General features: G+C 37.9%; 1 pseudogene; it reads right to left on the minus strand.

Moving 5' to 3' along the window:
- Positions 1 to 1824: 1824 nt before the first annotated feature.
- LOC144250589 (isocitrate dehydrogenase [NADP] cytoplasmic-like) lies at positions 1825 to 18788 on the minus strand (annotated as a pseudogene).
- Positions 18789 to 26161: the final 7373 nt, after the last annotated feature.

Here is a 26161-nt window from a genome sequence, read left to right on the forward strand (position 1 = left end):
GATATCCCATTCCCTCATCCCTCAAGAGAGCTCATGTGCCTTGCCTTCTAACTTCAGTTTGCCTGGAGATAAATTGCCCAAGACATAGGGCCTTACCTGCTTAATGATATTCTTCTGTGTGGGGCTGTTCAAGGTTCTAGAGCTTAGACTGGGGTGTACCTCAAGGGTAGCACTGAGGAAACTTGGTCAAATGTACATCTTGAGTTAGCTCTACCCCACAGGAGTCTGAAAAACTCCATGTGTTATTGGGCTTACAGTATGCTAAGGAAGTGTCTGTGGCCTGACTCCAAGCTTGTCAGGAAATAGCCAAGAGATATCCACCCCAGCTTACTGAATTCTAAGGCATGAGAGTGCAAAACCTCACAGGGCCTCCCTCTCAAAGATGCTAGGATATGGACAGCCTTTCTCTAAGTATGGTAAGCTAGGGAAGCCTCCTCGACTTGTTTTTCTCCCTCAGCCCCCATGTGCCCTGCCAGTACCCATTCATTCAACTTATCTAAGGGATTCATCCAGTTCTCAGTGCCACTGCTCCAGCTGGGCCTTAACTGTTTCCTGCCTGCAGTAATCCAACAGCCTCCTAGAAGGTTTTCCTCTCTCTATGTGCCCACCATTCTACCCCTCATCACCTATTTTTTTAAAGAGCTGCCCTAAGTGCTACTTTTAAAAATGAAAATATAATCATGTCCCTTCCTTCTTAAAAGGCTTCATTGGCTCCCTACTAACCTTTAAGATAATGCCTGAACTCCTCAGCGGTGCATGGACAGAATCTATTGTCTAATTACTCCTTTAGTAATGACCTTTGGCCATTCTCATTTCTCTCGATGTAGTGGGATCCACCTCTCACTGTTTACTTATCCATCCTCCCTCCCCCCCAGTTAATTCTTGAGAGCAGAGTTTTCCCCGCCCCCCAACCCCAGATCAAATCCCTATGGCAAGGAGGCAGAATGTGCTGGGCATAAGCATAAATAAAAACCCAGAAAAGAGTGATTAGCACTTGATTTTAATTAAAATTAACAGTTCAGATGAAGACTGGACTAGAATAGTGTTTAATATCAACCTCTGAGAAATCACATTTATATAAAACAAATGAAACAGGCCAGGAGAAGTCCAAAAAAGGTACAGTTTACATTATTGCACGTGGATAAAATGCTATTTAGGGTAGCAAAATCCTCAGGCCAGAGGAGGAGGAAGAAAAGACAAATACAGAAGATAAACCTCTAGGAAGTATTTATTTTGCATTCTGAACTCTCCAGTGTCCTCAAAAGTATTTAGCACTTTGGACACATTCACTATGCTCTTGAAATAAAATGACTGCAGTGACTTCAACATGTTTTAGTTACACTTACATTCTTTGTTCTAGACATGTGCACGTTCAATGTGAAGCTACCTCACATACTGGGACATCTGTAACACCAAAATTCCCAGTGCCCACAGTCATGGACAATAGGGGAAGGGAGTAAAGTACTATATTATACAGATTTTAGGGAACAATACTGTGGCTATTGTTAACTCTTTTGAGCACTCTTGATTTTGGTCATTTATATTTGAACATGTGAAGGAATAACATTGAATATGAAAGTAACTCCTAGGCTGCTTCTAGAAAATAAAACACAATTTAAAAAGAGTTCCCTGCCACGTTCAGGAAGGTGGCAATTACTGTATATATAAGAAAAAGGGTGTAAACTTATAGAAAAGATCAACTCCAGCTTACAAACAAATTATAAAATTGATTTTGTTTTAACCTGTGAGTGTGATACAAAAAAAAATGTAAACTTGTGGACCTAGTTACCAAGACCACTTATCCTCCTAAGCCCAGACATGAAATTAAAGTTTGGCTTGAGCTAGTATTATCTTCAAGTTTTCTCCAAGTTTGTCCATGAACTCAAAGGTATTCAAGTAGTCAGAACGCTGTACGCTAAAAGGAGAGAAAAAAGGAAAGATGGAAATTTAGTTTGTTTCTAATATTGTAGGAGGTAGAGAAAAAATTCCTAAAAACACTACTTAACATAGTATTCTATCTATTTCTAGAAGTCAACCGATTAATGTTACCAAGCTACAAGAATACAGACAATGGCTATGTTTCCAGTTCATAGGGCTGACCCAGTCTTGGGCATCCTGCAGTGGAGGCTCAAGCACAAACATTCACAGTAGGTTCCATGCCATGTAGCTTTGAGGTTGAAACTATCAAAAGTTTCAGTTTAGACTAATCCAATGAGAGCAGACTCATCCTACTCCTTAATTCTTAGAAATAATAAAACCTGTTGAGAGTATAGCCATGCCTTTACCTACATTCTCATTCACCGTTACATGTTCTTAAAAAAGCTTAAATGCTCTTGTTTCTATCAGTGTTTTATTTAAGAAAAACAAAAAAAGAATGGACTAACTGACATAATCCTGCTGGTACATGCCCATCAAATAGGCTGCAAAGATCCTATAGATACTACATATACTATATAGATTGGAACATTTCAAACATTGTATTCTCGATGGAAATTCAAGTTAAGAAATTTGCAGTGATTGAGTATATGCACTTTATTTGGGTGTACTGAAATCTCTGAGGATATACCAGTTGGGACTTGGTATTAGTGTTAATTTTTTCTAAAATTTCTTAAGATGAGTCCTGGTAACTAACTCTGACTTTGAGAGAGTTATCTGATTAGCAGCTAATGCAATGGAATACTGGTTACCATGTCCTCAGAAAAGCCCAAGGCAATCAATGCACAGTAAGTTCCACTGTACTGAAGGTTAGTGGAACTTAAGGAAGTGATAGTAATCAATGAACATCTTATACTTGCGCTACTTATTTGTCTCATTTGTAAATTAAAGAAAATAATGGGATGGAATTAGCTAGACTCTGAGTTCCCTTTTTTCCTAATTGACTATCATTTTCTTAAAGTTAAATAAGTTGTTCATTCAATTATTGTTAACTAGATCAGCAAATTATAGCCCAGCCATAGAATAAATTTAGCCTGTAGTCTGGTTTTGTACACAAAAGTATAATTGGAAAGTTGCTGTATCTATGCATCTTTGTATTATCTATGACCACCTTCCTGCCACAACAGTAGATGCCAAGTTTAGTATTTGCATAGTTCCCAAAAGACTGTATGTCCCACAAGTTAAAATGTAGCTGGGCTTGGTGGCATATGCTTGTAAGCCCAGCTACCAGAAGATTGAGGCAGGAGGATCACAAATTCAAGGCTAGCCTGGGCAACTTAGTAAGACCCTGCCAAAAAAAAAAAAAATCCTAAAGATATAGCTCAATGATGGAACATTCTTGAGTTCAATCACCAGAACCCCCCCACACACATACACATACACAATCTGAAATGTTTACTGTCTGACACTACATAGATAATGTCTAGTGACCCCTAAAAAGGATGATGAATATCAATTTACATAATTACAAAAAACACTGGTGTTTTGATGCTGGTGAGGGTAAATGGCAATCTGACCACAGAGTTCAGGGCATCTTATACTTACTTGTGTAGACCTTTAATGCAAGCATCCAAGTCCTTGGTCATAAAGCCAGCCTCAATGGTCTCAATGCAGACTTCTTCCAAAACCTATGCAAAGATGCCAAGTTCATTATTGTTATCCAGCTTTGCCCTGTGGGCTAACCCTCTGGTCCAGGCAAAAATGGAAGCTAAAAAAGAGAAACAGCCATCCCAGGTCTAAGAATTCCCAAATATTTCACAATTCCCCGAAACAGAACATTTAAAAAAATTTAGGTTGTGGGCTTTATTAGATGATATCCATATAGGGCAGAAGTTTTAGGAAAGCTGGAAATACTTTCCCAAATAGAAACTACCCCCCAATACCCCAAACCCCAGAGGAAAGGGACCAGGGGGTGGTGGGAGGAGAGAGGGGGAATGTGCTATGAAGTGATATTGGCCAAGTTTTGTTGTTATATTTTGTGCACGTACAATATGTAACAACAAACCCCACCATTATGCAACTATAATGCACTAAGAAAAAGTGTGGGAAAAAACACCTACATTTTAATGGTATGGTACTAGAGCTTGATGTTTAAGGCATTTCTGTCTTAGAAAAGGTCTCTATATCTTTTGTCTACATGTCTACATTGGTTTCCTCTTTTTAGGCTGCTATCTCTTTTTAAAGTGCTGACCTTGACACCTTGTTGGAGGCATCTATCCATGTGACTTTTAGATGTGTAGCCTCCAGTGACACTTCACTGCTCTAGGGACAGTTGATACACTTGTTGATAATATTCTTTTCTGTAATGTATACTCTTCTACAAAATAGAAAAGCACATTTTGAGGACATTATTAAGCATGTTAAAATAGCTCCTATTAGTAGAGTTCATTAGCTACTTGCTGATGACTTTTCACACAAAACACTGAGTAGCCTAAGGAATGTGCCTGAGTTCCTCTGGAGATCTCCTTTGGAGAACACTCTCTTGTCAGAAATCGATGTAGGAGTAGACACCATCTTACCAATAGGATTGGTGGACGTCTCCTGTCCTTTCTGGTACATGTGGTAGTGGCGTGTTACTGTCCCATGGGCAGCCTCTGCTTCTACTGTCTTGCCATCTGGACAAATCAGCACACTAGTCATCATGCCAAGGGAGCCATAACCTGTAGGTGGCAGAGCATTAAGTACTGGTCCATCTGCGAGAAGACTGGTCTCTCAGCATTGAGAGCAAAAGACTCAATCTTGTCAGGTCTTGGTAAGCAAAGTAAGCATAAGCACATGGAGTCATTGGTAGCTCCTCTGCCTTTCAGAAAATGAAGTATCCAGATCTCAGAGTCAAAGGATCTGGAGAAGCTGAGCTGTTTCTCATTTATCTCTGGTACCTGCTTCATGATGGAGGGTTTGGGGTCTGACTGCCTGTTTTTCACCCTATTCTGTGACTTCATATCTGCTGTGACTCAGTTTTCCTACCTATAAAATGAGAATAATAAAAGGACCTACTTTACTGTGTTGTTGTGGGATTAGATGAATATACATATAATTTGTGAATATATATTCATATTTCTTAGAAAAATATCTGCACAGTAAGAGCTCAATATCTTGTTGTTATTATATGCAGATACTCTGCTATGCTGAGGAAATAAGGATTAAAGAGTTGTCTCCTGCCTTCAATTTACTATAAACTCATGGGGATGGGCAAAAGGCTCATAAATACAGGATGGGTTAGATCCAAGAACATTCTAATTGCTCTTCCTTGTTCTCTGTAATACCCTCAACAAAACAATTCTTTTCCATGGTTTCCTATTCAGAGAACCATATTCTAGCAGTTAAGTTAATTCACTTATTTTTTTTTAATGTACACTTTTTCACTTGAATTCAAGGGACCCTTTCTCCATTTGTGCCACCACCTATGAGTTCTCATTAAGATAATAATGTAAACTTCCAATAAATAAACAAATGGCTACTTTTGTGTGGGCAGAGATCAAGTGGATCTACTCTAATTTCATTTTAGTTTTTGGTCATCTTTAAGCCCAGTTAAGAAATTTCTGTGTGGAATTAATAGTTTCTTCCATATCCCTTTATTTCTTTGAGGCTTCATAGATACTCAAATTAAGTTGATTAGAGAATTCAGGACCCTACCATGGGGAATTTGTCTATTTATTAATATTAGGATATAAGCTTATGCCATTGTCAAAACTGAGGACATAAATGAAATGGCCTGAGTCTGAAGTAGTTTGTGTCTCTAGAGAAGAATGAACAAAAAGATAGCTGGGCTGGTTTTCATCTATTTAGCTGAGATCACCTGATCTACCAGACTCTGGTCTTGAGTAGGTCTCTTACCAGGGCCCATGGTACTTCAGATCTCTTGCTTCATAGTCCTTTAAACTCTTATAACTGGTCATTTACATCTAAAATATTTCTTTTGATACTCTCTTCTTATTGCCATGAGAACCTTTAAACATGGAATAACTTTGGGTCCCTCTCCCAGAACTCCGATGACAAGGAATAGCTCTCCTCATCTTCTGTGGAGTCACCACTAAGCAATGCAACTTTCTGTATGTACTTAGTACCAACCACCAAGGATCTGGAGACAGAGGAGGTGGGAGTGGTGGTGGTAAAGAGTTGTGTAATTCAGTTATCTGATATAAAAGTAATCTTGGGTCTTGTCTACTGATTTTCAAACTGATTAGAGATGTTTAACTTTCAAAGAGAAAAAGTAGTACTTCCTGAGAGAAAATAAACATAATTAAAGCCTATGCAAACATTCATCTGGGGAGAATCAAGTTCCTACAGCTACCAAGAGTAACTGAAACTGAGCAGCAACTTGGTGCTGAGGAAAACAGGGAAAGGGGAATTTCTGTTGATTTGGCCAATTCCCCTGGCATGAAGTACCTGGTTCCTGGAATTTCTGTGAATGGCCCTGGACTTCTTTGCTCAATATTTCTTTGTACAATCCCCTTTGTTAAAAGCTAAGCAGTAAGCTTAAATTAAAATATATATATATATATATATATATATATATATATATATATATATATATATATATATATATACACACACACACACACACACACACACACAGTAACAAAGCAGCCTGATTCAAGGCTGGCAGTAGGGGCATGATCAGGACCTGTTGCCAGGTGAATGAGCTCCTGGAGATACTGCTCACAGTTGCCCGACAACCCAGGCCACTCACTTTATTGCTCCTTCTGGCCTGAGTACACTTGGTTTTCATAATATCACCGGAGGGAAAATGAATGCAGGAAAAGGGGGTGACTTCTGGACCAGGTAGTTGGCTACCTGTTGGACATTTTAAAACTTCAAGGAAAAAAAAGGATGAGGTGAGTTTAACCTAAGACTGGAGCCAGCAGTGTTAAACCCCTGCTTATTTCCTCTGTGACCTTGAATAATCCACTTCCCCATCTAAACTTAATTTCTTTATTCGTCAGAAAATGAATGATGGATCTGGGTGCTTTGTAGCACTACCATTTCATAGTTTTACAACTAAGGACTACGAAATCCCTCTTCCCAAACTATAGATCTACCATGGAATAACCTCAGGGCTAGCAGGCTCCATCTACCTCCACCTGCTGCTCTGGCTCCTTACCTTGGGCCACGGAGTCTAACTGCACATCACCATCATAGTTTTTACAGGCCCAGATGAAGCCTCCCTCTGATTTCATAGCTTGAGCCACCATGTCATCGATGAGCCTATGCTCATACCAGATCTTTTGGGTTTTAAATTGGGATTTGTACTGCCTAAGAAACAAGAGAAAAATTAGAACAATTAAAAAAGAAGTTGGCTTTTCACGGCTGTCATCTGCTTCTCCCAAAGGCTTGGAAGGGGACAGGGAGCAGCCTTTTCAGTAGATGGAGCACAAATGTGGGACTCTAACACAGGCTAAATCTCTGCTCAAGCATTCTCTGGCTATGAAACCCCAATTTGGCCACCTGTCACACCTTGCAGGAAAGGTGTGATACAGTAGGCTGACCCAACTATTGCTTTAATTTCTAATTTTCAATATAGTACTGATCATATTCTTGAGACTTAGAGTCTTTTAAGAATGTAGCAAAGGAAGCTGAGTATAGTGGTCTATTCCTATAATTCTAGCAACCCAGGAGGCTTAGGCAGGAGGATTGCAACTTCTCAGCAATTTAGCAAGACCCTCAGCAACTTAGCAAGACCTTGTCTCAAAATAAAAAATAAAAAGGGCTGGGGTATAGGTTATTAGTAAAGCACCCTTGGGTTCAATCTTGGTGCTGAAAAGAAAAAATAATATAACAAAGGGAATAAAAGATATTCCAATGACATGATATCATTCAGGAAACTAGATGTACTATGGGACAGTTTCTAGGCTTAGTACAGATGGATAGTTGGAAGAGGGAATCAAAATGCCTTTGGAAAGATTTTTTTTATCCAGAAAAACTGCATCTGAACTGAAGAGTTAACACAGGCTCACCTCACAGGTTGTTGGGCCCGAGGTTGTTATAAATTTATACTTAAGTTCAAAAGACCATGTAAGGTAGAGTTTCAATCATTACAATGATTTTTAGAAAGAAGAAAATGGGCCTGACTCATAAACTGACATATTTGACAAATCAGAACTTTCTATCACTAACAGGGTTCTTTAGTCAAATACTAAACCATCCTGGCTCTGTGAAAAATTAAGGATGGGCCCTGTTTTAGAACATGTTTATTTTCCAAAAGCAATTTAGAGTGGTTTTATTTCACTCCTGCTAAATCTTAGTTTTGCTCTTATCTAATTTAAGGATTATTGAAGATTTTCACTTGATTTGTAACAGAATCAAAGTGATAAGGAAATGCAAATTCTATACCATAAATGCCAGCTTACTTGGAAACAAAAGAAAGAAAAAGGAATAAAGAATGGCAGTTACTTGTCATATATCTCCTGAAAGATGTCTTTAAAGCACCCATCATATTTCTTCAGAATAGTGTTTTTGGTGCTCAGATACAAAGGCCAACCCTTAGACAGAGCCATTTGGAAGGAACTGTGTGCAAAATCTTCAATTGACTTGTCTTCATTGTACATTCCCATGGCAACTCCACCACCCACTGTAGGGAGCAATGAGAGAAAAAAAAAAGAAAGTAAACGTGGGATAGCTGGAACGAGGTTAAAGGAATCTCCACAACCAAAATACCAATTCTTGGCTCCCCTGGCTGAGCCTAGACTTCAAGTCCCTGGCAGTCTTCCAAACTGAACAGTTCAGGAGTTTTCAAGGGACAGGATAGGATGAAAATCAGTTCTAGATAAGAATAGTCTAACTTGTTTTGGAAGGACCACGGAAATAAGAAAAACATATGGTCTTCAGGATCCCAAAGATACTGAAATACCAAAAACTACTAATATGGGGGCTGTGGCTGTGGCTCAGCGGTAGCACACTTGCCTGGCATGTGTGAGGCACTGGGTTCGATTCTCAACACTGCATATAAAAATAAATAAAATAAAAGTCTAACAACAACTAAAAATATATTTTAAAAAACCTGCTAATGTGACAGAAATATACTCACAAATGGGCAAATAATTTTGAATTTGTTTTTTATGTACTTTAACAATTTCCAACATGTATTTTGAACTTAAGGGTGTACTCAGCCCATAATTATTGAGAGAGATTTGCATTTTAAATACGAAATGAAAATTCTTGTAATTTCCAGAAGGATACTGAGCATGCCTACTGCAATTGGTGGAAATAATTACGCTACATGTAATCATTCATGTTTCACAACTTTTATTAGTTGAACTCTGTTATTACTGAAACTTGAACCCATACCAACTCCCAGGGTGCTGAAACTCACAGAAGTAGATTCTATTAAGATGACATTATTTAAAGGAGGTAAGGGAAAAAAAAGATATATAGGTGTTATCTTTTTTTAAAATTTGTTTGTTTAAATTTTTTAAATTTGTTTGTTTCAATGAGTACTTTCAGCAACTTTTGGGTGGGATTGCCTTAATGAAACTTTGAAGCTGCCAGGGAAGAAAAATCAAAAAAACAAATGTTTCACTTTCACAGGATAAATTCCCAGAAGGGCAAGGAGAAAATCTTAGCAAATAATGCAACCATTTCTAAATACAAACCACACCAGAGCAAAGGGCAGGATTGCATGACAGATGATTTGGGGCTATTAATGTTTAATTTATACCATTTGTGCATAAGATATTCCTGCAAATCTTCCCTCCATATTTTAAGACAAATGCATAAATGTCTCCTTGTCATTGCCTATATGCATTTCCAGTTAAGTGACTAAACCCTTCATGCCTTATTCATGCCATGGGAGGGTATGGAACCAACTACTTTTTAAGTTAGATTTTTGGTCCGTAGAAGTGTAGAATTGGGTTATATTTTTAGGCGGTCACATACTAATTTTGAAAAAAAACAGTAATGATGTTTCTAAATCGTTTGTTTTTTAAAAAAAGAAGATGTAGCTTATGATGGACTCATACATACCTTCAAAGTTATGTACCAGGTATGTCACCTTCTGGGTTCCATCACTTGGTGTGTAGGTTATCTCTACTTTTCCAGGCCCAGGAATGACAAAATCAGTTGCTGTGTACTATATAAGTAGGAAAAAGGTATTAAGAAAAGAAAAATATCCCAATAGGAATTATAAGGAAATATATATATATCTGAGAAAGAGACAGAGAGACAGAGAAACACACATGAGCACAAGAGCACACCAAGATAAACAAGAGAATATAGCTTGTCATTTTTTGTTGTTGTTATTAGGGATTGAATTCAGGGTGCATAACCACTGAACTACATTCCCAGTCTTTTTTATTTAATTACTCTGAGACAGGGTCTCCGAAGTTGCTGAGGCTGGCCTTGAACTTGGGATCCTCCTGCCTTAGCTTCCTGAGTTGCTGGGATTACAGGCTACCACATCTGGCAGATCTTTAAAGAGATAGAAACGAAGATAGTCCAGAGTTCCTCTAGTTAGTGGTAATGCACATTAAAAAGTCAGTCAGTATTTATTAGAAGGCTACCATGTATGTGACAGTTTTATGGGCACTGATACAGAGAACACAGAGAATAACACAAGATACTTTCTTTAGGAAGCTTAACAACCTAATAAAGGCAATACTAAGTGAGAAGTGACAGAGAGTTTTCAAATGTCAGAAAGAGTCATAAACCTATAAATCAATAAAAATGCTGCAGGGTGATGAAGAGATACGACCTGGCCCATGGGCTGAGGAAGCTGTCCTGCAGGGAGGATTATAAAACTACTTGTGCTGAAAATGATGATAGAGCTGACGCTTTGTCCTTACTATGTATCAAATGCTTTAAGATGATGTCATTTGATTCTCACATCAATCTTACAAAGATGTCAGTGTGATATAATGAAAATAATGCATCCTGAGTCCAGAGACTTGGGATCATTACTTAGACTTTCAGGGCTCAGTCGTTCCAGTTATCACTTGTCCACATGAAAAAAATCATCTGGAAGCTGCTGTGACAGTTGATGAACCCCCCCCCCAAAATCCTGTTCACCTCCCTCATGAGCATAAGCCATTCCAGTGGAGAAATGTGCCTGGTACACATGAGGTGTTCGCAAGTCATTCATGCCCTGAAACTTACTCAAAGACTTGGGTTAATTGGGAGACTTGGAGTTAGGAATTAACAAGCACCAGCCACACCTATAGGTTTATAGTAATACTAACAGTAGGTAAAAGAGCATTCAGATACCGAAAAAGATTAAATATCTATTCTACAAAGAACACTTATGACATATAAAGTCATTCACTATGGGTTGCTGATTTGTTTCCATTTCTCAAAAGGAAGAACTGAGACATCAAGGCACTATAAATGCTTTGCATAGGGTTTATGCACATTTACACAGCAAATCAACCTGGCAATTGAAAATTTTAATCTTGACTTTAAACAACAGAATGTCCATTATTACAAATGACTGATGCTACAATTAAAAAAAAAAAGACAGACTGAATTGGTAAGAACTGCCACCTATGCATCCTTGCTTGGGACTCTGGTACCTATGTGGGGCCTGGCCAGGATGAAGGGACAGTATGAACCACAGGGTGGAACAAAGTTAACCAACTCCTTGGGGACTGAGCTGGCAACCCTGTCCCCAGAAATATCTTCCCTGGCCACACCGTTTACAGGGATGACTACATAGAAGTGCGGATTTTGGATTTTAGCATTAGGGAATTCCTGTTTTTAAGGTTCTTGTAAGACATAAGCTTCTTTCTATGAAAATCTGAAACCTGCCTCAGCACAATTTGGAATTTGTTTAATTGCCAGCTTTTCTGCTTAACTTGGCAATGAGTCTATTTGTATAGAAATACAGAATCCATTTTTGGTTTTCAAGTAGGAAAAAATGTTCTAACTAGATTGCTTTTGAATACTAAGCCAGTTATCATGTTTAATATCATATTTAGTGGTTCTCAACCCTATCTGTACATTAGAATCACTTGTGGAACTGATTCAAAAGCCTGAATTCAGATTTCAGCTGGTGGAGATGGGACTCAGATATTAGACAAAAACCAAAAAGGTAAAGCTAAACCTAACCAAACCAATGAATCATTCATAAGTGGATCTTATTATGCAGCCAGCATTGAAAACCACTGATCTGGTTGGATCATATGATACTACTAAAAAATAAAAAAAATAAAAAACAATTGGCCATTTGTGTGATATAACTAACAAAAGGATAAAGAAAGAAAAAAACATGTTTGGCAAAAATCATGTGTTGAGATGGGTATCTACAGTAAGTTTATCTGTATTTACCTCTACCTAAATGTGGGTAAATATACAGCTATACATATTAGAATTTCTAAATTTTGCAACTTTGCTTAATGGGTGTAGACACCAAAAGATAAGGATAAAAACCCATATAAATCAGAATTACTGGGTCATGTAAAAATATATGGAAAATTATGCCCAAATGACTTACTTGGTCCCCATAAGCATGACGGCCTATGATGATGGGTTTTATCCATTCCACTCACAAGTCGTGGGATATTTTTGCAGATAATTGCTTCCCTGAAGACAGTGCCACCCAGAATATTTCGGATAGTGCCATTTGGTGATTTCCACATTTGCTTCAACTTGAACTCCTCACCCTCTTCTCGTCAGGGGTGATAGTAGCACATTTGATGCCAACATTATACTTCTTTATAGCTTCTGCAGCATCCTTGGTGACCTGGTCATTGGTGGCATCACGATTCTCTATGCCTAAGTCATAGCTAGAAAGGGAAAAAAGTATCAATACTTCAGGAAAATAAATAAGTTATAATCCATGACCCCACTGGTGACAGGCAGAGGTTGCTATGCAGAACATAAAGGCCTCAAAGACACCTAAATCAGTCAAGTTTTAGCACTGATGTATCCTAAACATAGAAGATGACTGACAATTCAAGAAGGAAGTAAAGAGTCAAGAGAACTAGGCTAGTGGGCAGCTGTCTATCCGGAAATTGAATGGAAAACAACGAACTCTGCCAAATTGCCCCCTATTTTTCACCATCTTGAGGCAATAACAACACATGAACAACCCTTTGGCATGGCTTCCCTCTATATAATTAGCATACAAGTTAAACCTAAGCACTACCTAATTTTCCCTTAGTAAATATTGTGCTTGAAAAATAAAGGGTTGGAAGGCTTAAAGGATGTTTTGTATTCTGACATTAAAGTGGTGAAGGGTATAGAGATTACTGTTGTGCAAAAAATACTAATGACTGCTTCATTTATGCCAGTTAGTCATAAGGTGAACCTTCCCCTAATTCTTGGGCAAGTCTCTATGTTCTGGAAACAAGCCTGCAGTTTATTGGATAAGTAGTAGAACCCATCAACAGTTTCATATGCACCAGAAAGTTTTAGCTCAACGTACACCAACACCCATACTGCAGGTCATGCAGAGCTGAATGAATGTTGGCTGTTCATGGAACACAAAAACATGATTTTATGGAAAGTAGTAAAAACAAAATAATAGAATAACTTATTTTGTTCTCTAAGAATTTAAAGTTTTTCAGCTCTCAAAAATTGCTAAACCAAATAGTCTCTAGATTTCTGTTCTTAGTTTTCACATCTTCTTTCCTTAGATATCCCAGCTGCTGATGCAAACACAGAAATAGCAATCTTGATTGATTCGCAAATAAAAAAAATGTCTAATGCTTCAACTTTAGATAATTCACATAAATCTAACAAAGCCACATACTTTCTTATCTTCCTGCATAGAAAATGCTGAATATAGACAACGTCTAATCCCAACTCCACAAGATGGATGGCCACAGTTTTCATGTTCCTAAGTATGATTCTCATCAGAAGAATCTACCAGAAAATTAGTGGATTTCCTGCTTCCCTTAACATTTCTAAAAGAAAAGAAGAAATAAATAGCCAGGACCACTACTGAGTCTTCATAAAAACAACAACAACAAAAACAAAATCAAAAATCAAAAAACAAAATCAAAAACAATCAATCACTACACTTCTTTCAAAAAGAAGCAGAAATAACAGCAATTTTGGAACAACTTAAAACTTATTTGAACTTGCAAGAATTCTTTAGTTTGTAGCCACTGACTTTTTTTTCTGCCTAGGCATAAAGACACCCCTTTAAAAGGCCTTATGAGTCTATACTAAAGAGGCTAGCATTATTATTCTGGACCCTGTAAACCCCTGCAAGTTCACATAATGTCATGCAAAGTTCTGAAAAAGGAGAGAGTTTGTGAAATGCTTCTTTAACCCACTTGGAAACTGTTTTTATGCTCTGTTCCCTGTATGTTTTGTGGACTCCTACAAGCACAGTCTTTACACCACATGGTGGCTGCAATACAGACATTATCAGCACCTTAATTTTAGAACAATTAAAAAGGGCGTCTAATGATAGCATGAGAACTGAAAGTCTAAACCAAAGCAAGTTAACGGGTCCTCGGGACACATTCTGAATACTTCTGGATGGAGGCAGACACTTAATTGTTGCCAACAATTTGTCTGAAACGTGTTGCTCTATATTGTACTCTACCAGGCTTTAGCCACTTCACCTTTTTAAACATTCTGCCTCTACTTAGTTTGAATGCTCAAAAACAAGAGCTGCTTATAAAAGACACAAGGAAAAAATGAGAGAATTACGAACATACTTTCACATCTGCCCCCAAACACTGTAAAGACGGGGCAAAGAGACAAAGATGACCTAAGGGAACTGGGGCTTGAGGTGGGTGTCTCAGAGAACCATGAGGTTTCTTTCAGTGCAGCAGCTGTATGAAAGAGTGAAAGGTCAAGAATGAAAAGGAAACATCCACTGACTGATTAAGAGAATGATAGAAAATTGAGATTGAAAGGATAAAATTTACTTTACTATTTTTTACATCCTCTCGTTTTTTTTCTCTTCCACAAGTAATACATTGTGCTACTCGTGGGCACTGATTTATTACAAATAAAACCATCACTGGAATCAAGGTAAGAAAGCCCTCAAAATTTGTTCCCCTTATGATTCTTGAGTTCTAGATAATGATAAATCCAGTTTTTCTACTAGAATGTTAAATTAGAAGGTTCATTAGGTATATTTAAGCCTGTTCACAAAACATGGCTACATCTATTTTTAAAAGCCAATTGCACCCTGAAATAACTTAGATTAAACTTTCTGAATCTGCTAGCTTCATGGACGAATAATTCATTTACCTATGCAGATCCAATTCCACATAAGGAAAAATGAGTTTTTTTTTTTTAATCAGTTCCCAAATGATTCGTGTCATTTCATCTCCTTGCATCTCTACCACAGAACCACCATGGATTTTTTGGGACATTTTTACTTCAATAAATCTAAAAAGAAGAACAGATTGGATATATGCCTTGTCATTATTTCATTATAAAGTGGAAATGAAATATAAACAATCTCGTGACTACTAAAAGAACAGTTCATAATAGTTATTACATGCAAAGCAAATAACAATTATATTTACCATCAGAATCGAGAATTTTCTCTGTATAAAGCATTGTGTTGTGTTCTTTATATGTGGTTTGTGTCAGCCCTATTAGCCCTATAAGATGGAAATTTTTTAATCATTTTACCTTTAGAGAAAACTAGCTTTGCCCAAGGCCACCTTGCTAAAGGGTAGGGGTGTCTGACCTTGTACATGTCCTTAATAATGCAATCACTATTCTCAACTATTGGTTTGTCTTATGAAATGAGATTATTTTCACAATATCATCCTATTTGAACATATTTATCCAATTCAATTCCTCATTTTATTGGGCCCATAAGATGAGCAGAACAGCAGGTGCTAGTATTTCTCCTAAAAGGATATTTTGGTGAAAATAACTACCATTGAGGAGATTCAACTGGTTCTTATGACCCATATTCCAGATAACTTCAGAAGTGCAAGACAAAGAATTCCTGGTGGAACTGTGCAAGATAAAGAATTCCTGGTAGAACTCTGCTTTCCTAGAGACAACACAGGCTTCAGAGATGTGAAGCTAAATACAAAAGTGACTTCTCAATTAGAGAAATCTGAGTAGGAAAGGTCCCCTGCCCAGGACCCAAGCATGTCCCTGTCTTGTTCTTCAGTATCCTAACTCCTCCATGGTTCCTCTGGCCCTTCACAGGCGAGGATAAACTACTAGTGGGTGGGATGGGGGAAACAGCATTGTTTTAGGGAGGCATGGCCCTTTAAAAAATGGGCCATGGGGGGTACAAAATACCAATTAATCTAATCCCATAAAGAACAAAGCTGGATCCTTTGGAAGAAATGAAACTGTGAGCCTTCAAAGAAGACCATGGTTTACGCTTATTCCCGAAGAGACACAGGCCTTGAGCCTGCTAAAAGAATCTGTTCCTTCTCATGACACTTTAATAGAAAGTTTGCCCAGCAACACAACTGCAAATTACTTTTAACCCCTTAAGTTAGAGTGAGGACTGAAAAGTCAGGAGAAATCAATTGAAAAAAAAAAAAATACAAAAATAAATAAGAAGATTAGATCAGAAGCTGAAAAACAGTCTCTCTTGAACAGTTGAGCTAAAGCATTCTGGCCTTTAAATAAAAAATTATAATACTTAATAAGCTGTAAACCTTAGTTTCTTGTGATAAATAAGGATATAATCCCAACTCCAGGTGCACTTTCACTTCTCAAATTTGTAGTTCTAGATTCCTGCTTATTAGTATTCAGGAGGCTCCCTATATCTTACCAGGGAACTTAGAACTCAACTAGAATAAAAGAAATGAGCAAACTTGTTGATGAGTTAATTACTTCTATCAGTAATTTCAAGAACATTTTATAGTATAGCTTTAAGTGTATGAATCTGTCATGCTTAATCCTACTTTCATACCTGTCTTTGCTTTAAAACATAACAAATAAAAGCAGCGGCAAGCTTATCTTGGTTTTGATAGTACATTTTCATGGCCATGTTCTTACACAGTATTATGCAATAGTTAAGACTGGGCTATTTTTCCTTAATGGCAAATACAGTTAATAGATCAGACTCTGTACTTAAAATGTCAAAACTAAGTAACAGTTTTTTTTTTTTTAGTTTCCTTCTCAGTGAATGCAAACATACTCTCTGCAATAATTTTTCTATGTGTTATAATGCATTACTGAACATTTTAAGTTTTCCCTGCATTAATTATCTATTAAATTTTTACCATCTTTCAACAACAACAACAACAAAGAATTATTGTTACTACAATGTAAGGCATTAGTGTGTTTCTTCTGGATTTGATTTTAATGCCCTGGGCTTTAGATCTCACTGGATTCACTGAATTCTTATACCTCTCTGGTTTTCTGTCTCCATCCAACCCCAACTTCTGAAAGAAGGGCTGTTTCAAGCCCAATAAATGAACAGCCACCAGTTCATTTATTGAATCTGAAGGTAGTTGAATTCCAATCTCCTGACATACTAGTGTAATTCCAGAAAACAAACTTGGAATAATAATACAGGGTAGTTCAAGTAAAAAGAGCCACTTGCTCTATTTTATTTTTGTTAACCTCAAATTTTTAGCCAATTTTTAAAGGCTATGTTTAAGAACTACAATAATTGCTGGCCAAATATAGTCTCTTGCAGATCAGAGAAGACGCTAGGCTAAAAGAAATAAAGCGGTTTCAATTTATCATTGGAAATATTCTTGACTCATTCCATTGCAGTATCTTAGCTTGCCCTCAAAACTAATTAAAGGCAGGATCGCCACATCAAAGAAAGTACAGAAGAAGAGAAATTATGAATTCTCACCTTTACAGTGAACGGACTTCTAGTCACACCAACTCCTCTCAATCTTGTGGACTCAACTGCAGTTTATCTCCTAAAACACAACAAAACCGGGAATAGAAAGTCTTAAAACACACACACACACACACACACACACACACACACACACACGTCAGGTGGATTTAGCTGTTTTTAATACCAGTCAGGCTGCCTGATTTATCTGGTTTAAAGTACAGTGCTGAGTATCCAGAGGAGCAAAGGGCAGCTTTGGGTCCACGTCCACCTTCCAAATAAAGGTCGAGGGAGTACAAATCTTTCTACGTGCACACATCTGAGGGTGCGTCCGAGGTGTGTCCCTGGTCCGTAGTCTGTTAGCTGGCCTAGGGGTTTGTAAGTCCTCGGTGACGCTGTGAGCTTGCAGATGTCCCTGTGGACGTTGTGCAAGAGGGCTCCAACGGAATCTGGACGGGTTCCTTTTTCCAGATTTCCACTCTTGATGTTCCCTATCTGGTGCCCGGACCTTAACACCCAGACACTTGGAGCTGGCGGAGTAACGCCCTCCTAGAACTTGAAATCCCGTCTCAAGGGAGGATTGCTTTCCCGACCCCCACCGCGCCCCGGGGTGTCCTAGGGAACCGTCTTCGAATTCAAACCAGAGCTCCGCCCCCTCGCGCCCCCAGGCGGACGCAGCCTATGTGCCACTGCCAGTCCCTCGCAGCCTGAGTTCGCTGTCCACGCCCAAGTCCTCAGTTTACACCCTTCTTTGCACCCAGTTCCCCACTGTCGCATGTTTTCTTCCTATTATATCCAAGACGGTCTTCTAAGCATCTTTGAAACCTCCTACAGCAAGATTTTCCTTTCCGTATGCAGATCTGGTCTTCCACTTGTCACTGCATCCAACTTCCTCAGCGCCCAATTTATTTCTCCCATGCCGGAGAGCAGGTTTCCCTACCTCCAGCACCCTTTTCTTCCTTTTTTCCCTTTCCCATGCTGAATACCTGGATTTGTCCCTACTTGAACTTAGGCCTTGCCGCTAAGTTCCTCCCTCCATAGCCGAGCTTTCTTTCTTTTCCACATTCCAGCCTTTTATGAATTAAAGCCTCCCACAGCAGCCAGGCACCTGGGCCGCCCCTCAAAGCCTGAGGTTACCTGCAGGGGAAGGTACGTTGGCGAGCAGCCGGAGGCGCCACAGTTATTCACAAGCTCAAACTCACACTCACACACAGGTAATCCTCACTGGGCCCAGCTGTTTCAGCCTGTGACACCACCTCTGTACAGATCCAGGGACCAGTGGGCGGGTCAGGGCTTTTCCTCTTCCCGGCTTTTGTCCCCTCCCAAGCCCCACCTCCTCAGCTCACCTCCCGGGGGCCCCGCCCCTGTCTCCAATCGCCGCCTGCCAGCTCCTCGGGTTGGGCGGGGCCAGGGCCTAGGGGCGGGCCCAGATAAGCTGGGGCTCAGTACTTGGGGCGACCTCCGTGTCCTCCTGGCGGGGGAAGGGGCTTCCTTGCAGCTGGGATTCCTCTCCAAGCCCAGCTGCCGAGGAACGTGAATGCCACCTGCAGGCCGGGGAGCTGGCCGCGCTGAGGCTGCAGCAGCCCAGCCATGTACCAATCTTGAGCACTGTGAAGCGTGTTTTCAGGTCCGCAGTAAAGGCACCCAGACCAGCACCTTGGCGGGTTCCCTACCCGCTGCTGCCGGTTGGTCTGTAGATTGTAATGTGCCTTTGGAAGGAGAGTGTTCCAGCCAACATGGGGTTGCTTTGGGGATGCCAGAATGCAAAGGATGCAACAGATATAAAAGCAACCCTTCCTGCCTCAGTAAATAATTTCCACCACAACCAATAACGAGATCTTTAGGGTTTTATGCACCTATAATTTCAGTTATTACCATATACTATAATAAGCCGCATTTACAATTTGCATTAAAACATAATGAAAAAGATGATTATCCGGGTTCCAAGGTAGCTGCTCTAAAGATGTGAAGCCTTAGAAAACAGTGGATTTTTTTAAAAATTCCATTTCCTCCAGAGATTCATTTTTGTATGTGTATTTCTTAGTCTAGAAACATGGGAAAACAGTATTTTATATTGCTATTTGTAGGATAATAGCATGATCAAGAGTCAATGTTAGAAATTTTATTTTTTAAAATAATCTTTCATTGGATTATAATTGACAAGCAGGGAAAAATGTTCAAGGTGCATTTTGGACGCTAGAGGGCACTAGCATTTTTCCCACAAGAAAAGGGAGAAGAAAGCAAAAACCCAGCCAATTTATTAGTTTTTAATATGGATTAACGGATATTAGCATCCACGTCTACTTATTCCTGAAAAAATGGTTATAGAAGAGTGTAAGGGTGTATCTGCATCTCAAATCTCAGGTCTTTGGTCACCTGAGATTGTAAATTTTACTCCATATCACATCTGGTTCACGTGGTTTATTATCCCTTGCTGATTATTAAAAGTAAGCAATCATACCCATTCTTATTCAGGGCATCCTTCAAGTTACCTAAAATATAGTTTCATAAAAAATGTTGGTAATGGGCTGGGGTTGTGGCTTAGTGGTAGAGTGCTTGCTTCTCGCGCATGAAGCCCTGGGTTCCATCCTCAGCACCACATAAAAATAAACAGGGATGGGGATGTGGCTCAAGCGGTAATGTGCTCGCCTGGCATGCGCGGGGCCCTGGGTTCATCCTCAGCACCACATAAAAAAAAATTAAATGTTGTGTCCACCGAAAACTGAAAAATAAATATTAAAAAATCCTCTCTCTCTCTCTCTCTCTCTCTCTCTTTAAAATAAATAAATAAAAATAAAGGTATCTAAAAAATGTTGGTAATATATGAGAAAAATGAGCTAAAAATAAAATAAATATAGGATATTATTCAAAACCACGGTGAGTTTAATCATAAAAATATTCCATTAAATCATAAACATTTGCTAGAGAAGGGCTGCAAATTTGTCTCAAAGACAATGTGATAGGAAAGATGACATGGGAATCTCATAAAACAGTGTTTCTTAGGCCACTAATATAGGAATGAGTAGATTTCAGGTTGACTTTAAATATTATTTTCTTGTAGATTTCAGTTTGACTTACAATAAAATATTATTAAATATATATTGAAAAAATTAAATGTAGTGCACCATATGCTGATAATTCTTACACAACTTTAAAATAATAAATCTATAGACAAAATGGTTATAAATAAAACTATGAAACAATAAATTACCATTAATAAAATGAATTAAATTTAACAATGGATGTTTGACTGAAATTAGATTGCTGATAGAAATGTGAATATGAAGCTCCCTGCTTACATGCAGGCTCTTTTGAATTGAACTGGCCTATTCTATTGGATGCCACATTATGATTAATTTAACCCACCACTTTCCCCAATTTGGTTAATATTGCATACTTTGACATCATTTGCCTTTCATTTGGTCAATAAAAGAATCTAAATATTTTAATAATATCTAACGCCAAATACTGTCATAAATACAAACTGAAATCTGGGTCATGAAATCTCTGTTAGGATTTGGTTATGAGACTATCATTAAGATAATGAGATTCTCGTAAATATTCAAAAGTTGTTATTTTTTCATTTTGCTGATCTTAGAGAATCTGAATATGAGTAGGGCTTGATCACTGCTTATTCATGAAGATTAAGGGAGAGACAACAGTGAAGGTGACTTCCTGATTTAGAGTTTGGGTGACAGGATACCCTTCAACAAGGAAGAAATAAAGATAGAGTTACAGATTTGATGACCAATATAATGAGTTAAGTTTAAAGTTTCTTGAATTTGAAATGCCTGTGGGACAGAAACATGTTGATGTCTAGGAGGCAGTCATCTGTATCTGGAGTTCAGGAGGGATGTCTGAGTTGAAGAGGGAAGGAAATCTGGTAATCTTTAGCATATACTGATAATAGCTGAAAACAGCATATGAGATCATTCAGGAGTACAGAATCAGAAGAAAGCCTATCTCAGTGAGAACTGTGAGGAATACTCACATTTTTAAGGGCCATATAGAAGAAAAGGAGTTCCCAAAGTAAATGGGAAGAAAAATCTGGGGGGCAGTAAGAGAATCAGCAGAGTTTTCATGTCACGCAATGTTTTCAAAAAGCAGGAAATACCACAAAGAGATAAGAAAGACAATCTGAGAATAATTTTGGCAAGCAGAAGGACCTCATGAATGCACATTTAGTAGAATGATTCTAAGAGTGATTTTGATAGAAATCATAATAAAAGAGTTTAAAGTATGAATGGGAGGTATAAAAAAGGAGACACAAAAAACTTTTCAAGGAAGTTGATTGTGCCACTTCTATTCAAAATGCTTTATAAAATTTTAGTAAACATAATTTTCTGTTACCTATATTACTTACATATCATTTGTCTTGGTTAGAACAGATTAGATCATCTTAATTTCTTGTCATTTATGTTAGTTGTGTTGTTTCCTTTTATTTCTTCATTTTATTGTTTAAATAACTATGACAGATATCTTTAACTTACCTTTTTAAAAACAGTTGAATCATTTCTTTAGGCTACATTGCTAGAATTGGAATGAATGGATAAAGGAATTTTTAAGGCTTGTTAGATCTACCAAATCATTCTATAGAAGGGATATAACAATTTATATAGTTATATAAAGGGTAAAAGGGAGCTAATTTTATTATATCCTAGCCAGAACTGAATTTCATAATTTTAAAAAACATCTTTGCAGCTAGGTGCCATGGTGCATGCCTGTGATCCCAGTGACTTGGGAGGCTGAGGAAGGAGGATCCCAAGTTTGAGATCAGTCTCTGCAATTTATGGGGACCCTATCTCAAAATTTAAAAAAATAAAAAGAGACAGGGTCCCATTGAATTGCTTAGTGCCTTGTTTTTTGCTGAGGCTGGGTTTGAACTTGCAATTCTCCTTTCTCAGCCCTCCCCCAAACAAACAAACAAACAAACAAATAAATATTATAAATAGAGCTGGGGATGTAGCTCAATGATTGCACTTCCCCGGCATGCACAAGGCTCCAGGTTCAACCCCTAGTACTGCAAAAAACCAACAAAAACATCTTTGCATTACCTATTGAAGTGAGTTAGAGCTCTTTGTACAGAACTGACTGACTCCAGGCCACTGGACAGGGAAGTTCAAGATAAGCCTACTGGTCAAAAATTAGGAAGTGCTTTCAATGACAAACAACAGTTGACATCATACTCAATGGTGGAAAGTTCTAAGCTTTTCTTCTAAGATCAGGCAAGAATGCCTACTCTTGCCACTTCTATTCAACATAATATGATAGAGCAATTAGGCAAGAAAAAGGAATAAAAGGCACCCAAATTGGAAATGAAGACTTAAATTGTCCTTCTTTGCAGATGACTTGATTTTACATGTAGAAAACCCTAAAGATGACATAAAAAAACTGTTAGGAATTATGAACAAATTTGACAATATTGTAGGATACATCAACATACAATGATCATTAGCATTTCTATTTACTAACAACAAACCCTCCTGAAAAGAAAATTTAAATAGTCTCATTTATGACAGCTACAAAAAATTAAATACTTAGGAATGAATTTACTTAAGAAGATGAAGGGCCTGCACACTGAAAACTACAAAACATTGATGAAAGAAATTAAAAAAGACACAAATAAATGGAAAGACATTCCATGTTCATGGATTGAAAGATTTTAATATTGTTAAAATGTGCATATTACTTAAAGTGATCTATAGAGTCAATCTATATCAGTCAAAATTTTGATGACTTTTTTTAAAAAACAAAAATAGAAAAACAAAGCAATGCTAAAATTTGTATTGAACATGGAACCAAAAAGGCTCTGAATAGCCAGTCATCTTGAGCAAAAAGAACAAAACTGGAAGCTTCACACTACCTGACTTCAAAATACAGTACAGAGTTGCAGTAACAAAACAGCATAATACTGGCAAAGGAGCAGACACAAGACCAATGGAACAGAATAGGTAGACCAGAAATATATGACTTTGGATGTTTAGTATTATTTATGGTAAATGGGTTATTCAGAAAGTTGCCAAGAACACACTATGGGAAAAGGGCAGTGTCTTCAATAAATGGTATTGGGAAAACTGGAGGTCCATATGCACAAGAATGAAAGTAGGCCAAGTGGATTAAATATCCAAATATAAGATCTGAAAATGTAAAACTACTAGCAGTAAATGTATGGGAAAAGGTCCATGTCATTGGCCTGGGCAATATTTTTTTTGGTTATGACCCCAAAGTTTAGGCAACAAAAGCAACATAGACAAATGAGCAACATATGAAACCAAAATGCTTCTGCGAAGCTAGGCAAACAATCAACAGAACAAAAAGACAAGCTACGGAATGAGAGGATATTTGCAACCTTGCATCCAATAAGGTGCTATTATCCAAAATATACAAGGAACTTAAACAACTTAATAATAAAAAAATGAAAAACACAACTATAAAATGGGGAATGTATGTGAATAGAATTTTCCTAAGATAGCATACAAATGGCCCATAGATATGAAAAAATGCTCAATATTGGGGCTGGGGATGTGGCTCAGTGGTAGAGCACTTGCCTATCATGTGTGAGGCACTAGGTTTGATTCTCAGCACCACATAAAAATAAATAAAGGGACATTGATGTCCCTTTATTAGTTGTTGACAACTAATAAAATCTTTTAAAAAATGCTCAATATAACTAGCTATCAGAAAAAATACAAATTATAACCACAGTGAGAGATACCACCTTGCACCTGTTAGAATGACTATTATCAAAAGATAAGAAGCATTGCAGAGTATGAGTAAAAAAGGGAAGCTTGCATATTACTAATGTGAATGCAAATTAGTACACTCATTATGGAAAACAGTATGGAAGTACTTCAAAAAATTTAACATAGAACTACCATATGATTCAGCAACCCCACTTTGGGGTATATGAAATCAGTGTATCAAAGATATATCTGCATTCCTATGTTAACTGTAGCATGATTTACAATGACCCAAATTGATATCAATCCAAGTGTTCATCAGGCAGGGATGGATAAAGAAAAAATGTGGTATATATGCATAATGGAATATCAGTGAGTCTTAAAAAAATCTTTGTGATAATAAAGATGAACCTGGAGGACATTAAGTGGAATGAGTCAGGCACAGAAAATTGATTAGCATCCATATTGATAGTAATCAATATAAAGAAAAAGGTATTTTCAGCAAAATGCAACTAATATATGGGGAGAAATATAAATATAGTACTATACCAATAGTCAATTTATCAAGAATTATAAATGGAGGCTCAGATGAGTTTTCTGGGAGGATATTTACACAAATCATCTCTCTACAGATAAAATTCATCTGGAATGACTTTGGATGTTTAGTATGAGGTCAGAATCTAAACTGATTTCTCTCCCCACCACCAAATGGTAACCAGTTTTTCATCTTTTTTTCCCCACAGATTAAACTGTAAGTGAATACAGATATTGGACTGAAAAACTTATTGAGGTCATGGACTATAATCATGTTCATAGTTTGATCCCTAGAGTAGTGCCTACTTAACAACACACATTGTTGGTGACTCCAAAATGTTTGTTACAGGGTCTGGAGGCACATGCCTAGAATTCTAGTTATTTGGGAGGCTGAGGTGGAAGGATGGAAAATGAGTCCAGCCTGGGCAACTTAGTGAGCTCCTATCTCAGAATTAAAAAAAAAAAAAAACATTAAAAGACTGGGGATGTAACTCAGTGGTAAAGCACCCCTATGCTGCGGAAAAACAGTTTGTTGAATAGATGTTTTATTATTATTTTTTTAATCATACATGGAGTTTCTATATACATTAAGGTGTTCTTGTCTAGAATGACTACTTTATTCATATGCTCTCTGGGTCTATTTTGTACTTTATTTTAGGTTTATGAAATATTAATATATGGTGGACTGATTTAAGAAAGTTTTTTTTGTTTTTCTTCCTAGAAGGCAGAGACTTGAGCATGTTCATAGGCTGAGAACAAAGAGTCACTGGGAAAAGATTGGTTGAAGATACAGTGCAAGATACCAGGAACAGGAGAGTAGATTGGGTGCCAGGAGGATTGAACTGGGAAAGAGCAGACCTCTCTCTACCAGAGAGGAGGGATCCAGGTAGGCCAGGGTAGAAGTGGATATGTGGATGCAGGAAAAAGCTGTGGCAGGGGAGGTTAGGTTGTTAAGGATTGCACCCAAAGTAACCTTGGCTTGTTCACTTGGTTAGATAAGATTCTCTAGAGAATGCTAGTCAAGGTAATGTGTGTGTGTGTGTGTGTGTGTGTGTGTGACCGCAGTAATGAAGAATGACAAGGGGAAGCTGAATATACTCTCTAGAATGATTGCTGAAGGGCCCAGTTGAGGGTTGTGACCAGGTTTTGTACTAGGACAGATTTCTGTGGTACTCTCTAGCAGCTGAAAAGATCATCTCAAAGAAAGCTTGAATGAGGATTTGCCAAAACTCTCTGAGGAAAAGAATCCCCAGAATTGAATTAAAATAGAACCTCCCTTTATATTTCTTTCCTTTCTGTGCTCCTCTGCCAAGCCCCACAATTTCAGTCAGCAGGTTTT

The sequence above is a fragment of the Urocitellus parryii genome, chromosome 16, assembly GCF_045843805.1.
Source record: "Urocitellus parryii isolate mUroPar1 chromosome 16, mUroPar1.hap1, whole genome shotgun sequence".
Classification (NCBI taxonomy): domain Eukaryota; kingdom Metazoa; phylum Chordata; class Mammalia; order Rodentia; family Sciuridae; genus Urocitellus; species Urocitellus parryii.